The sequence below is a fragment of the Lichenostomus cassidix genome, chromosome 12 (genome assembly GCF_008360975.1).
Source record: "Lichenostomus cassidix isolate B80296 chromosome 12, HeHo_3.0, whole genome shotgun sequence".
NCBI lineage: Eukaryota > Metazoa > Chordata > Aves > Passeriformes > Meliphagidae > Lichenostomus > Lichenostomus cassidix.
In genome coordinates, this window is record NC_139493.1 from 6,060,104 (window position 1) to 6,076,854 (window position 16,751).

The 16,751-nt window shown below is 42.9% G+C and overlaps 1 long non-coding RNA gene across 2 annotated transcripts in view; it reads left to right on the forward strand.

Moving 5' to 3' along the window:
• The first annotated feature begins 134 nt into the window (after positions 1–134).
• The window catches only part of LOC146431575 (uncharacterized), a 115,212-nt gene continuing 98,595 nt past the window's right edge, over positions 135–16,751 (forward strand). For both annotated transcript variants that reach the window (XR_014854690.1, XR_014854693.1), the window contains exons 1-2: positions 135–461; positions 15,623–15,698. This is a non-coding gene — a long non-coding RNA (uncharacterized LOC146431575). The remainder of the gene's footprint in view (positions 462–15,622; positions 15,699–16,751) is intronic.

Below are 16,751 nucleotides of genomic sequence, written 5' to 3' on the forward strand. Positions count from 1 at the left end.
GTCAGCCAGGGCTCTGGGGTGAACGTGCTGGGACTTTCCTGTAAACTGACTACACTGAGGACATCAAAGGGACTTTGAATTATTAAAGTGGCCTAACGCTGGGTGTCTAGAACATGCACTAAATAAGACAACTTTTGAAAAGGATAAATTTAGATCTGATGAATAAATAAAAGGGTTCAGAAACCAATTTCTCCTCAACCTTACATACCCTCAGCAGGACAGACTGTGCCCTCATGTTAGCCTCTGCCTTGTAAGGTCTGTAGCTATTCCTTTTCTTCTGTTTCCTGTCTGGAAAATTTAATTACTGCTCTTCCTTTTCTAGAAGGATTCAGGGTGAGCTGGGCTGGAATCTCTGCTGGAGGCAGCTGGGCATACTAGAAATGATCAAACAAACCTGAAATTTGGCATTTTTGTGGTCAAACTCCAGTATGGATGGAGCCTGTTTATCCATCAATGTGCATGTATTTATTTGTCTGTCTTTCTATCTACCTTGTCCTGTAGCCAACTACTACACACGTAAATATGAAATTACATTTCAGTCCTGATTCACAGAACTATTTAGTGCCTCATAAATCCCTCTGCAATTCTAGGCATTTCATCTTTTTTCCTGTTTTTTTTTGGTGTAAATCTGACAAATAAACAGCGAAGTCTTTCATTTACAGGCTGCTGTAATCAGGTAACTATAAGATGAGGTGACAAAGTTATTTATATTTTGTTCAGACAGAGTAATTCTTTTCTCTCCTTCCACATGGCAGAAAAAATGCTGTGGTAATGTAGAAGCTTAGATTTTCCTTTGAAAGTGCCTCTTGTTGGCTTACAAGACAAATGAACGTGGTTCACTCGCATTAAAAAAATGTTTTATAACCTTTCCATACTATGAAAATGATGTGTGACATGTAAATAATATGGAGTAAAACTTGCATCCATTAACATTTGTGGAAGGAATAACAAAGGAAAATGATGCTGCAAGCTATTTCTTGCCTGACCTGGGGCTTTGCAGTTCATCAGCTTAGTGGTCCTCTCCTGCTTTGCAGCTCCAGCTTATTTCAGGCCAGCATGCCTCAGTGCACAGCTGTGCACTGTGGATTCTCAGATTAGCACTAAATGGGGAGTTTCCACTGGAGCTATACTTGTTTAAGCACCAAGGTCAGAATTCTTCAATATCTGAGATGGCACTTGAGGGACCTTGTTGTGGCCATGATTACATCCTCGGGCAGCCTGGTAGGTCATCTTGGAACTCAAGGAACTCATATCCACTCTTCAGGAAATTTTTCTTAATCTTCCTAAACTGGAATTTACTGCCAATTTGATTTCTTGGATGTTGGGAATTTTGGACCTCATATATATATATATATATATATATATATGTATACACACACTTTTTTCCCTGGAAATTGCTTTCCCATTAAGAATGAACATTTCCAACAGATGCTTTGTCTTTTGTCCATTTTCTCTTACCTTGAGAAATACTCATCTTTGTGGGCTTGTTTACTCCTAAGATGAAAAAGTACCTTTTCTTCCCAGTCACCGTGCACGAATCTACAATAAAAATGAGGCGTATAAGCCATCAGAGACATAGCTACAGGCAAGAAGCAAAGTGGGCTTAGTGACCTTGATGTGCACGCTGGAGTTGTTATGGCAACAGGCAAGTGAAATCTCTGTTGCTAAGGCTCAGAGAAATAAAGCAATCTCACTCACTTAATGGTCATTATTCTCTAGTAACTTAATTTTGAGTTTGCTGCAAGCTAAACTGCAAAGTGAGTCAGCAAACCACCCTAAATACTTAGAGGAAATATGAATGAGAGGGGTTTTCTTTGCCTTCCTCTTCCCCTGAGCCCCTCCAGTGACAGGTCAGGAGGAGCCAGAGAGGTTTTGAAGCTCTGGGTGAAGAAGGGAGATAATTCCCAGTGGCTTTTAGAAGCCATGCTGTGACACAGTGCAGGACCAGTGGATGGTGCATGCTGACCCCTTGTAAGAGCAGGAAAAATAATTGTTTTTTCATTGAAAAATAGCAATTTTCAGCTTATATTCACTTATTTGCTTGATGGAAAAGTAGGGAAATGCCATATTTTATTCTTTCTTGACCAGAGCTGATTTGGCTGTTCCTCTTAGGTGTGTGAGGACTGGGTGAAAAATAATTAATTTTACTGGTGATTTTAACGGCTAAAAATAAAGACCCCCTTTAAGCAAGTTAAATGTTGGAAATCAATCTTTTAGCATGAATTTTGTAAACCTGAAACAGGTTTAGGGGTTTTAGCAGAGTAGAATATTGTCAGACTTCAAAAAACAGCAAGTGTACAAATACCAGTGCCAGTTTTCATTGAAGATGGCAAAATAAAAGAGCCATGAAAAATCTTAATCCCAGCAACATTCATGGAAATTGAATGCACACAGTGGGAAACTGTAGACAAATTGCATTTTGCTGTGAAAGTGAATATCACCATACATTTGGAAACTGCTGTTCCTGAATTCTTTCACAGACCAAAGCCAAAAATGAGGAGAGCCTTTCCCTAAAATAAATCCAAAACCCTCCTATTACACACACACACCACCAAATCCCTCTGAAATGTCACTGCAGGCTCTGGTGTCCTGTTCCCTGCTTGTGAATTGGTGAAGATTTTTTCCAAAGGCTAATTGCTAACCCCCTTGGATTCCCAGTTAATTTCCAACGAGGCCAGATGTGAATTTGCAGTTCAGGCCTCGATATTGTCCCAGAAAAAGCAGTGGCATTAGCAGCTGAAAGCAGTCATTATGTGTTTGTTCCCTTAGCAGACTGATTGCTCATCAAGGGAGCAGAGCCTAGCACAGGCTGAGCTGGATGCAGAGCTATACATATGTATTCCCTCTTGAAAATGGACACAATCAGGCCATTCATGCATCCTGCCAAGATGCCTCTTGGTTGCAGATGCCCTGGGTGATTGCAGGGAAGATTTGCTCCCGTGCCTGTGTGTGCTGGCATTGATGGGGATGGTCTCCTTTGAAATCAGTAGTATTTTACTGAAATGCAGATGGAATTGGAATCCACCCTGAGGATGGAAGCCAGTCCTGTGGAGACATTAGGATTGGTGTCCCTGAATTCCTGGGGGGCTGAAATCATGCCTGGCCCATGTCAGTGATGCTGGAATGCAGGATGGAGGTGAAAGCAGGGGATGCTGTCCTTGGGCACTGCTGCTGCCTCAGCACTGCAGCTGCATTTAGCTCAGGTTGCTGTGCCACACAAGAGATGTTGTTGAAGAGTTGCTTTCCTGGGGTGCTTCTGCACAGCTGCATGTTTGGCACAAACCCACTTCTGTCCCAGCCCTGAGAGAGCTGGCCAGGGTGCAGGAAGGTGTTGCTTTCCTCTCGCCTGCCAAGGAGATGCTCTGGGGCTGATCCACCTGCTGACCCTGTGGCCCATGAGCCAGGATCTCCCCCAGCATCCCCACCTTGCTGGGAAACCCCCTGGCCACACTGCTCAAGCCTAAAGAGGGCACACAGGGTGTTGAGCATATTTGTGAGATGACACAGGCACTATTTGAGAAGCTGCTGTTAATATAGAAAAATGAGGGCACCAGTATTACCATTTTCCTTCAGAGATTTACATCTTACTTGATGCCAAAGTTTGCAGAGCCTTTCTCTGCTGAGCTGAGGGCTTTGCTGGACTCTGATGTAGGGACTTCAGTGCCTCTCTGACTACCCCATATTGCTGATTTTGTAGTAATCCTCTCAGTTGCTAAGGCTCCTCTTGTATCCAGTACTCTTTCATGTGTTTTTTTTAAAACTCAGACCAACAGAATGTTGGCAAGGCCTCCAGCAACTAAGTGTAATTAAAGTATTCATTAAAAAATTTTTGATCATTAATTTAAATTGTTATTGAGAATGCTGTTGCTAAACAGCCAAGCTGCTGATGAAGCAAAGCTTTGCATGAATATCCAGAATAGCAAAAGCAGTGCTGGAAATTGCCATTGTCCTTGACATGAGTTGCAGTGAATTCCCATTCACATGGGAGTTCTCAGTTGTATCAGCAGAAGGGCAAGAGCTGCAAGAGATCTGCCCCATCAGTGAGCCACCAAGGGGTAAACAAGGTCACACTTGTGGTGCCTTGGTGTGACATGTGCACCTTTCCATTGACTGTAGCATTATGTGTGAAAATAGGAGTGTCTGAAGTGGCCCATGAAGGTGTCAGTTCAGAAAGAAACTTTTTTTTTGGTTTTTTTTTCCTTTTTGAAGGAATGGAAATATATTTCAACTGAACCCTCAACTTGCTGAATTTTCTATTTTAAATTTCTATTCTATTTTATTCTTTTCATCTTTGAAAAACCCTTTCCCTCTTATTTCCCCATGCATCCTTCAGCAAGATATCCCCAGCCAATGTGTCTGTCTGTAGCAGGGACTTTATTTTCCTGATCAATGGCATCAGAACTGCAGTGTTTGAAGTTTTATGGCATTCTCTGATTTAGTGGGGTTTTTAATAATGTATTGTGCTAGAGACCTGTCTCTGTGATTGAAATGTCACTTGGAGTCAATGTGGCCTCTCCTTGGGAGAGCAGGAGCAAGAAAGGTCAAACTTGAAAAAAAGAAAGATGGAAAGAAACAAAAAACTGGTGATGACCAACTGCTTGGGAAAAGTTGAAGGTGTCTATGAGTAGTTGTTGGGAACATCCACAGCCTTCCATCACCTTTCCTGATGTATTGCCATCTGTTGAAGCTCAAAGCCAGTAGCAATTTTTACCTTACTGTTCCAAATATTGAGTATTTGGGTCTAATTATTTTTCTGCATGCTTATAATGAGAGATGGTTACTGCTTGCAAAACCTTCTTCTAAATGTAAAAGGAAAAAAGTCAGAAGGCAGCAAAAAGGACTTTTCTTTTCACTGTTAGATAGTGTGGGTATAACAACATCACAGGTCCCAGCTGGGAAGGAAATTCAGTGGAAATGGTGGGAATTCATCTACAGCCTTCAGGATCCATTTGGCTTTTGCAAGGTGTTTGGGCTCATTCCTTGAAAAATGCAGTTTGATTGCAATAATACAGTTTCCTTTTTGAATATATTTGGGCAGCAGCTACCAAAGCTGCCATGCTCATAGCTGACACAACAAACTGGCTGGATACAGAGTTGGTGGTGTTACTTTGCACTGTCTGCTCCTGCACATTTAATCAACACCCTTGTTCAGTACCTCACTGCTTTGCTTCTTGGCACTGTTATTGCTGTGTCAGGTGCTAAAAAGGGCAGCAGAGGCGAACAGAGATTTAATTTTAAAACTGGACTTTGTCTTGAAGTAGTGGGAGAATCTATATAAATCAAGCTGGTTGTGTTTTCTGATCATCAGTAGCTGCCAACACTTTTTTTTCTGCAATCTTAATTAATAGGGGAGAAAAAGGCTCTTGTGGAAAGCTTGGGGCACTTGGGAGTAGTTTGACTGCCTTGTCTATGCCAGAAATTTGCTGGGTTCTTTCTCTTGTTTGCCAGGGTTTTGGATTGCAGGCAATGTGAAACACAAAAATCACATGAAATAGTTTTCTTATTTATTTGGTGCCTTTGATTAGGGGAAAAAGGATCCTTTTGTTCCCAAAAGCAGCATTTTGGGAGCTAATGTTCAGTTTATTGATTTAATACTAAGCATGTTGTAGCCCCTGGCTTCACCTCTGCCTGAAAGCAGCTCTGACTGGGGAGGGAGATGTGGTCTATCCCTCTGCATCATTCAGTTTCAGGCTTGAAATAGTCACGAAGGATGTCAGTTCATACCACCCATCACAGCTCCCGGAGGGGAACTTGTCTCTCTCTGTTTGTAAATAAGTGCAGATTTTACAAGGGAGATTAATGAAAGAGATGTTTTCTCCTATTTGCAAATAAAATCATGAAAAAATTTAGGAAGAAATTCCTTACTGTGAGGGTGGTGAGGCACTGGAACAGAGAGGCTGTGGATGCCTCATGGAAGTGTCCAAGGACAGGCTGGAAAGGTCCCTGAGCAATATGGTCTAGTGGAAGGAGTCCCTGCCATGGCAGAGGGGTGACATGAGATGATTTTTAAGGTCTCTTACAACCCAAACAACTCTATTACTTGACAATAGATGATGGAGAATACAGATGCCCTGGGTTTCTGTAGGACCAGTAAAATTTGCACTATAAGCAGGGTCTTGTGGAGTGCTTTTGATGGGAAGGTTTAAACCAAGAAGGAAGGGAAAATTGCCTCCTGCACCCCCAGGTAGGGTGAGAATAAGACAGCAAACCCTCTCTCCCTCCTCCCAAAATAAATGGGCAGGATGTCCCTGGAAATGTCGTGTGGAAGGAAGGGATGGTTAATTTCTCTCCACTGGAGGTGTGGTGCATTGGCCACGAGACCTTGGCTGAAGCTCACAGCACACAGAGGCTCTGGGGGCTTCCAGAATCCCAGACCACTTGAACATTGCAGTTAGGATATTAACCTAAACATCCTAAAAACAGCTGCTCTGCTGCTGTACCCTTCTCTTGGTGCTTGTTAGCCTCACAACCCAGCTGCCTTGGAGAGCTGTCCAGAGAAAAATGTTTGCAGCATGGGCAATCATGTTGGCAGTCAGTAATCAATCAGCTCCCTTGTGCAAACACAGAGCCAGACATTGATTACTCACAGCTCTGGCAATGAGTGCAGCACCAACAGGCCCCAGGGCTTTCAATGGACTAAAAATTCATAGTTGCTATTTGGAGCTGGTCACCTTTCATCCGACTCAGAAAGTTAAAAATAAATGAGTTTTTTGGTACCAGGGTGCTTGTAAAACCAACCTGCTTTAGCGCAGTCCATAAGCTCTCTCTGGTGAGTAACTTGCTGAGTGGGAAGGAGAGCTCCTGATGCTGTTTTCATGTTTCTCTGCAAATGTTCTGATGCTGCCTTCTGCATCTGTGCCAAATCTGGCCAGGAGAAAGTGCTACAAAGAGGGGAAAGAGCAGGTTTATGCCTGTGTCATTGGTGTCAGGTTTGACTGGGGAAGGACATGCTAATGACACTATGAAACCACAGCCTGTGCTCTTGGGCAGGTTGTGCCAGGTTTATGCATAGCATGGTTACCCTGGAAGCACTTTGGAAAGTTCAAGGGAAATGTTCAGGGGGAAGGAACACCTCTGAAAGTTTTTATTGAGGGTCTGAAAACACAATCTTCTCTATTTCCCTCTTGCATGGCCATCCTCTGGAATGGTGATGTACTGAGCTGCAAGAGAAGGGAATATGCTCAGTACTTAATGTGAGAAGAATGAAGCTTTCAAGGAGACAAAACACATTAATTTTGTTCTATTTGTCAATTTGTTGGCAACTTTTCAAACGGTTCTAATGTAGCTCTGCCTGCTCTGTGTGGCAGTAGCAATATGGAGATAAAGCAGCTTTACAAGACTGCATGTACCTTCCTGAACAATAAGATTACTTGCTTTTTAAATAGTTTCCAATACCTAAAACAAAACAACTGGATAGGAGACAAACATGAAGTAGATCCCTCAACTTCTATTAAGTTTTGTTTTGAATCAAGTGCCTGCTCGAAGCAGATACATCTTCACTGCACTGTAGTCTGGAAAGTATATCTAATCTCTTCCTCCTCTAAATGTAAAATATTTCCCTCCGTAACTTGGATACTGACCTGCAGGATGGTTACTCATCCTCAGAAATTCCACCTCCAGAAGGGCTCATGCTGGAATATCCTGGTGGGGCTGGAGCACTTCAGCTTTGACACCAGCAAGACTACTCTGTGCATAACCAGAGCCCTAAAGCCATCCTCTCCCTAACACTCTTTCTCTCCCCTCCCCACAGATTCCTGGTTCCTTTCCCCCCATGGCTGTTTGGACTTGTAACCTATTGGTAAATGGCATAATTTTTCAGAACAGCCCTTAAATTCACTTCTGCAGTGTGAATGCCTGTTGGTTACAGCTAAGCTGATGTATCTTTTGCTGAGTTAAATCAAAATATTCCTCAGTGCTGCCTCAACTACCAAGGTGTGTTAGCACTGACATCCCAATGACTGAGAACAGCCAGTGTTTAACTAATTCAATTGAAATGTCTAAAAGCAAAGGAATTATCCAGGGAAAATCCACGCTCTCTGTCACTTTGACCAATGCTTTATTGGTTTTGAATGTAAAATTAACTTATCAAAGAACTTGCCAGCACCCAGACAATTTAACATCTTGAGATCCTTTAACATTTTTGAAACATTTCATTAGTGAAACAAATGCACAAAGAGTATCACAACTCCTGTGTCAAATGGGACTTCACTTCTACATGCTCAGGGAGCAGTTCTGCCCTTCTTCTCAAGGCTGGATAACGACTAATTCCTCTAAGATTACAGTGCTACTCAGCCAGAGAAAAGGAGCAAAAGCCAGATCCAGAAGCAAAGTGAAAATAATAGCCTCTTCTGAACCTTGAAGTAAGCCAGAGATTTAGGAAACTGTTGTTGTTATGCTTAATGTCTCTGGGCTTTTCAATGCAAAAGGTTTCACTGTTTTAACACTGGGTCTAAATGTAAGTCATCCTCAGAACAGACTGTAAATATACACAGAGATGGCATAAGAGGATGCATTGGAGAAAAATACAGTTAATCACCAAATATGTGAAAACGCACTTGAGGTAATAAGCAAAATGCTGGAGTGAGGACAGGGCTGGGGGCACAGGGACCACTGGTGTCCTCCTCTGGCACCACCTAAGGAATTTTTCAGCTTCATGATGCACTAGATGAGTTTGGTAACCTGGATTCTTGAGCTCCAAGGCAGTGGGTGTGCATATCTGGGACATGTCTGGCTTTGGCTTCTTCGTTGGGTTGAAACACTTCTCAAACTGTGCTGCTTCAGATAAGATCTCGTTGCTGCAGCAAATCTCAGGGATTTCTGCACCTGAGAGTCAATCTGCATTTTCCTGCTGCTTCAGCTGTTCTGGTAGGAGCTGCTTCCTCTCCCTGTGCAACTTGTGTCTCTTTTTTTGGAAAAAAGCACGTTTCTGTTGGGTACTAACCTGCATGAATTTGCTGTCCTGTTGTGTAGCTGTGACAAGGCACTGCAGATTTCTTATGAGATAAACCAGTGAATATCAGCAGTCCATGTGTGTGGTGGAGGAGACACAGAGACTGATCACACTGTCTTTAAAATCTACCAACACTTTGTCTCAGCCAGGGAGAGAATAGTTACATCACCGTGCTGGAAAGGAGAAAACCCAGAGCAGATAATATTGCTGTTATTTTCTTTGTCACATTTCAGAGCACGCTCTCCCCAGGGTTCATATATTCACCTTCTAAAGGGGCTTTGCCCCTTGGCTGCTCCTCCCCATGGCATGGGAGGAGTGAACCACCCTATCAGGAAATTATCTGTATGGCAAGAGTGAGGATGGCTTCTTTTGGGACCAGCACACCTCTGCTGCAGCTCTGGAACAAAAGAGCAGCTATAATTTGTCTGTGAATCTACCTGGATTTGGGTGGACAAGAGACACCCAATGTTTCACACGAGCTCTTACCACCTGAACCAGCTTGCCCTATGACAGCACTAAATAGCATGATGGGCACTGCTCCCAGCAGTCAATTTATCCCTTAATGATGGAGGGTATTGTTGGTAAAGGCCAAAAATCTGACAATTACAGTCATTCTTTAATTGTAATTCGAGCTGTATTCTCAGAAGGTTAGTCTGGTGGTTTACAGCTGGCTACTTTATCTTTTAATTAAATGCCCATCAAACCTCTTTGATCTGAGGAACAAGAGCTCATAAGATGCAGAGTCACTGCTCTGCCCAGGTAACTCTCAGTAATCCAGATTGTCTCATCCTGCAGCGTGGAGGTAATTTGAATTGAGCTGTGGGCTGCTCTTGGGCTCCTGTCAGTGCTGAACCTGTTGATTTGCATTCCGAGAGGATCTTCCAGCAGATAATGGGATTTGTGAGGAAAGTTGATTTTACCTTGTTATCCAGTGAGGGAATAACGTCATCCTCTGAACGAGAGGCAGAGCAGGATGGTAATTACTCAGATAGCAGGGACTGGGGGAGGCACAGCTGCTTAGCCTGACCAGCTCTGGATTGTTCCCTGTTATAGAAATGCTATCACAGAGTTTCCTTAAGCAATTCCCCGAGGCTAGGAAATGACAGAAAATAAACCTCCAGTCCTCAGTTGCAAAAATGATGAGCACAATTGCAGGAAATCATGAAAAGCTGAGACTTCACGAGATAAAATTCAGATAGCTTTGGTTTTCTTTTGAATGCATTTTATGAAGATTTTGGACTCCTAGATCTAAATGTAAAGCTTCTTCTGACACCCTAAGAAGCAGGAATTTTATTTTTTCTTGAAGTTCAGTGTTTTTCTTGTGATCAGCTGAACTGAAGAGAGCAAGAACCCCAAGTAACTCATGGATCCTAATAAAATGTTTGTGAGAATCTCTCACCCCACAGCATCCCATGTGTGTTCAGTGGCATCCTCCCTGCTTTGGGTGCTGTGTCTCACTGCAGCAGTCCCTGCTTTGGAGGCCCTGGGCTCCGTTTTAATGCACCTTGTTGGGTCTTTGCTTTGAGCTTCCCTCCTCTCCCTTCCCTGCCTGTTCTGTGGGATGCTCCTGGGGTGCCCATGTACCCTGGGGGAGCCCCTGGGGAGTGGGGAAGGAGGCAGAAAGGAAGGGTGGACTAACAAGAGGATGTGGAGTAGGAAGAAAGCAGAAAGAAAGGACCAGCAGGGTTCTGAGCAGCTGGCATCAGGGCTGAGAAGCTCCAGCAGCCATGCTTTCTGCTTATTCTATCCCATCCTTTCTCCTCCCCTCGACCAGATGTTTCCAACCCTGGAACTACACTGGTCACTCCCACTTCACCTCCTGGACTTCCTTCAGGCACGCCCTTGACTGTGCTCCTGGCAGTTCCCAGGAAATGCCCTCCCTTTCTCCTCACCTTCCCTATCTTCCCAGCTTGGGAATTGCTTCATAAAAATGTATATGAGACAGCAGAGCCCAAAACAAGCTTAGGCAGTGGCTATTTATACACATAAATATGTGAGTCTGTGTGCCAAGCTGTTCTACAGAAAGGTATTTATTTTTTTAAAGGAGCTGTCTTATTTTGTCAACCCCCAGGATAATTTCTCTCCCCACCAGAGCTCTGCACCCCCAAGCTCTCTCCTGGAGGAGTCCCTCCAAGATCCCTTCAATGGGAGCACTGGAGTACCCACCAAACCCCAGTGCATGGCATTTAATGTACATTCCAAGCTGTCTTGGAGGTGCATGTAGAGCTACAGAAGGATTCTGTCTTGATAAAAGGCTGATCTGTGGATAATGCCACCCCATCCATACAGCACCACACCAATGTGCTGGTGATCACTATCAGGGGTGACTCCTGCAGCATTATACCCTTTTTCTTGCTCTGCTTGTAACATTTCTTTGCCATGAGGCCTGATGTGCTGGTTTGAAGAATCGAGTGGAGTATCTTGACCACAAAGTAAATTAACAATCAAGTTTGTTCATTCTGAAACCGCTGGAGTTCCCTGTGGGTCTCCTGCTTTCATTTGTGTGCAGTGGCTGCTGGATCTTCCTCAGCTTCTCAGGGGTAAAACCACAATTTTCTCGTCCTCAAGAGATCCCTGGGTTTTTGCTCTAGGTCAACAGGGCAGACAAGAGCTGTCAGTTGTATGAGGAGCAGGCTGATGTTATCCACATAAGCATTTGCAAAGCATACTATATATCACAGTAAGTATTCCTTACATGATAGTTAAACCACTTCACTACATCGGTTAATCTCACTGTTAAATCATTCATACAGGACTCTTTCACCAGAGGTCAGCTCTTTCCTGCTGTCTTGAAAGACAGAATCTGAGTTCACTAATGTCTCACAAGGAGACAAGATGCTAAAACATCATTTTTTGTGTATTTCAGATGTACTTCAAACTTGACTCACTCCAAATATGATAGTCCTTATTCCTCCAGTAACAGGAGCTTTATGCCCTTTTCTGCACAAAAGTAAATCACAGTGTAACTCTCATTTGAGATCTTAACTGGCCTCTACCCTATAAAAAGTTCCCATATATTTTGTAGAAACTTGCAAACTTTTTGATTAGACATCAGAAAAACTCACTGTTTTTTGTTTCTGTTTGTAGTCTTCAATTAGATACTACTGGCAAATATAAACATTTGGATTTAGTCCCCACCTCGAGCAAAAACTTACTAACACTTCTTTCAGTGGAAAGTGGGAATAAAAGCAAAGTTCTCCTGAAGTCTTAAAACTTGTAGCTAGTCTGGAAAAACAACATAATTGATGTTCTCCCTGACCTTTCTCATCTTTTCATTTCAGAGCAGGGAAACTGAGCCTTGAAGAGCCTTATGGCAGTGGGGTGCAGATGTTCTTTGTGCTGTAGCTATTCATTGTGAACTCCAATACTAAAAATCGGTATTAAATGTTAGAGTGACTCTCTATAATCACTTAAGTTTGTCCCCTAAATATAAACTTTCAAGGTATTCTCTACCAAATTCCATGTAGAGATTTTGACCTGTCAATTAGGCGCCACGATGCAGCCACACGAAATATGTCCAGCATAAACAAAATCAATTCTATTGATTTCTTAGGGAAAGTTCACTTGAGGGACATCTCACAAAGCCCTAAAAAGCATGATTTTAGTGCTAAACATTTCTACAGGCAGGGCTCTTTTTCCAACAATGCACTGTATGTTGTGACTCTCATTTGAACTGAATTCTTCCAAACCTAATGGGTTCAATCACCACCTTTCATATGGCAGCTTTAAAAGTGACAGAGAACACCTGCTCCTGCCCTGTGCCCCTCCCTAACCCTCTTCCCCACACACAAAAAAAACCAAAATAAAAAAACCTCCAAATTAGTCTCATTTGGGCTTTTGAAAGCCCCGGGCTTGGATGGAAGGTATTTTTCAAAGTATTGTATGAAGGAATTTGCAGAAGAGAGAAAGAGGCACTGAACCTGGAAATTATGTATGTGAAGGGGAGCTTAGCAAGAGCTTTGCAGTCATGAGGAAACCATTTTCAGTGGTTTGGTCCTTGTTTTTATTTACAAAGGATGGACTTCATGCAGTGGTCACTGCAGTGGAACCACCAAACCCATCAATTTCCCTTTAAATGGTAGAACTTCCAAGGATCTGAGCTGTGACTAATTACTCAGGTCAGCTGTACAAGCATTATCAGTGCCTTCTGTGTTGGTATCTGCTCATCACACTGCCTGCTCAATCACCAAGGCCTCTGGCACTGTGGAAAGATATTAAAACCCAAAGAAGACAGCAAATGTCATCACGTATTTTGCTGTGCAGGTGGGGAATAGCAGTGTTGGCTGCTGAGGCACACAGGGAAGGCTCTGTGTCCAAATGCACCTGCAAAGAGCCTGCACTGGAGCCAAGGAGACCTCAGGATGGGCTCTGGGAACAAAGATCCCACAGAATCCTTTGTGGGTCATACCCCTCATGAACTGAGTGTTTGGAGTTGGTAACCATGTTTGGCTTTACAGGTTATGCTTTATAAAAAGACTTCTTATTACCGTGAGTGATACAGCTATAACTCACTGTACAGCTTTTCTCAAATCCTTCCTTTCATAAATGCCATGTCCACTAGCATGACTGAAGGAGGTTTCCAAGGTGGGAGAAGCAAAACCTCTTTGAGGACAGCTGCCTTTATCTGCAGGTGGCAGAAGAAGCCTTTTGATAACCTGCTAAGGCCTGACTTTGAGGTGCCCAAACGAAGGTGACATCTCCTTCCTCATCTCTGGCACAACTGCTGCTGCCAAGGAGTTCTTTAGCTGAGTGATCTGCCCCCAGGAATAGGCACATCAATTCTTTTAGTGCATGATCAACATAGCTCTATCCAAGGGACAACTTCCCCAGGATGGAGGTTGCTTTGCAGACTTAACTAGTTAAGAGTGGCTGGTTGTTTTAAGAGGTTGGCTTATCACTGTGCACCAAGAACACTTTGTTTTATCAAGAAAAACCTCTCAGTTGTAGATACTAATGATTTATAAGTGGACTGACCTCAGAGGAGGAGGGTTTTGTGTTTCTTTTGGGAAGCATCTTGATAAATGTAATGTAATTCAAAAGGTTGCAAATCCCCAAACTCAGACCCTACCTAAAAGGGCTGATTGGAAAGGAATGTTCACATCCTCAGTTTCTCAGGACCCTGCTGGATTCTCCATGAGCTTCCCTATGAAAAATAACATAATAACATAACACCATTTGTGTTTAAAAGATGCATTTTGGAACGAAGCCCAGGAAATCCCCATGCTTCCCTAGTCAAACGCTTGTCCACTTTTTCACAGATCCTGTGCTCTGTGAAAACGCCTGCAATTTTGTTGTTGTTTATCTTAACACCTTCTTCTCCTAATTAGGGCTTCACTGTGCAGCTTTCAGTCTGTCACGTTGTGAGATCCACCAGAGATGCACAGGCAGTGGCTGCGGCAGGCTGAGACAGGTGATGGGATTGCTTTGGAGGCTCTGCTTTGATTAGCAGTGAGGTTTTAATTGCAATTAGCTGACACAGTGCCTGCTGCAATTTGACCCATTCTAAGCAGAGCAGCCAGCACGGTGTCAGCTCTTCACACATGACCACATCCCTAATGAAGTCCAGCCCTTTGGTGGACATCTGTCATGAAACTCTCCATCCTTCTCTCCTGCTCTCTCCTACACACTGTGATGGACAAAATCATTATTAAGCATGAATTTAGATATTTGCTTACTGGTCTGGCTTTTCCAAGGCTTGGGGCTCTTGAGCTGAGCTCATTGTGAGGAGGAATGGGAAGGATGGGTCAAGCTTTGAACAGGACTTCTCATCCAGAGAGGATGGGATTATTTCTCCTCCCCAGTTATTTACAGTGGGAGCATGTTCTGTCGAATATGGCACTGACTGAAAATGTGGGCATCCCTGTTGGCCTGGGGTGCAGCATTGCTCTGGTACAGCCCTAGCAGCCTGGGTAGTGAGCATGCAGCCCTACAAATTGTCATGGCTGTTCACCTTGCCCTTCATGACTGAAAGCGACCCTATAGTGGTTCTCATTAGGTGAGGGTTCAGTCATCAAAACTTGCTGCTTTAAGATGTTGATGATGTCTCTCTCTGATTTTTAGAAAACAATTCCTATGCTCCTATGCTGGTTTATCTCCTCCCCCTTCCCTATTTTTTGTTTCTGCATTTTATATGTAGGTTTCTGGTCCTGAACTCAACAGTCTACAGGTTCATGTTTGTAAAGGCAATTAGACATCGAAAAAAATTGGTTGAAATTATGTGCCTTTTGAAAATACTGCTACACTTCTGCCATATCCTGTAAGGTTTTAATTACTGTTATACTTTTGGCCATTAAATAGTGTTTCTGAAACCAGACTGAGTTCAGACGTAGCCTTTCTATTATCTAAAGCCTGTGCCCCACATTTTGGCAAATCAATCATTGCTATTCCTGCTTCGGAGCTGTGGAACAGGCTGTCAACTGATATTAATCAATCTTTGTCATTGCCCGTTTCCAAAAGTCATTAGCATGCTCAGCCTCACATAATATTCTCCAGCAGAAAAATAACACATTGTCAACTGTACTTTGTTATGAGTTACTACACAAGTGACCTTATTGATTGCACATATGTAATAGAGGTCTGTATTTACCGAGAACCTTGAAGTCTTAGTGTTTATCTTTATCATACTTCCACTTTCTCTTTTCTTTTTTTATATTACTTTGTTTTCCTTAACAGACAAAACAGCTGTTCCCAAGAAAATGAAGATAGCCGAGGAGCTGGTATGAATGTTACAAGTAAATGAAGATATGAAGTAAGTGCATCTGACTGCTGGAACACTAGGAAATGATTAATGACCCTTTAACACATTAAAAAGAGGTCTGCCAACAAATAGCTATTTTTGTTGTCACATAGTAACACTTTAAATTCCTATAAATGTGTCCACGATGAAGTTGGCATGTGTGAAAATCCTTCTTCTTGGCCATGAAGGCTTTACAGATGGATTTCCCTTGCTAGTTATTCCTCACAATGCTTGGTGAAGGCTGGATGTTCCTTTCTATTTTCCTCTACTTATTTTCAGAGAACAATTCAATTAAGAAAAAAAATACTTGTACCACATTACTTGTCTGGCTTTGTTGTTTTTTCTCTTTATGTGCCAAGCGAAAGAAATGATGAGAAATCCTCTGATGTTCAAAATTTTAGGAGGTGGAACCCTTTTTGCAGCCTCAGGGCTCAGCAAGCCCCATCCCCTGCTGCCATAGGCAAGCACACCATAAACCCCTTTGTGAATGCAACAATCTTTAATATAAAGCAACTTCCTTGCAAAGCAGAAAGAAGTTCCAGCCCAGGATGCTTATAAACATAGTTCTCATTTCCAGAGTAAATCCCCTCCGGGCAATAATAACAATTTTTGCCCTTTGTCCTGCCTTCTCAATGTTTTCTCACATTTCCACTGTTGGCCAAGAGTGCCTTCAGGAAAAATGCAAGCACTTGGTACAGGCAGTGAAGCACAGGTTAGTTTTGGGGCACAGGGTTTTTCTTAAACTTCCTTGAATAAAAAAATCCTACCACATTTAATAAGTAGATATCCTCACTCCCTACCATTTCTAGAGTGCCTTAAGGTGTAGCCTCAGGAAAAATACATTACAGACTCCAGTCCTGACCAGATGAATGCTACTCTTGCCAACGAATTCTTTAGAGTTCTCACTAGTTGGAGTCAGCAGCAGGTAATGGGAAGCATTGCAGGGCATTGCTGTTAAAAAACCCTTTCCATCAGCTGAGGATCCACAAACCCCCACAGTGCAGCTTGTGACATCAAGACACCCTCCACTGGAAAGGAAAATACAATATTAGTCAGGGCTTCAAC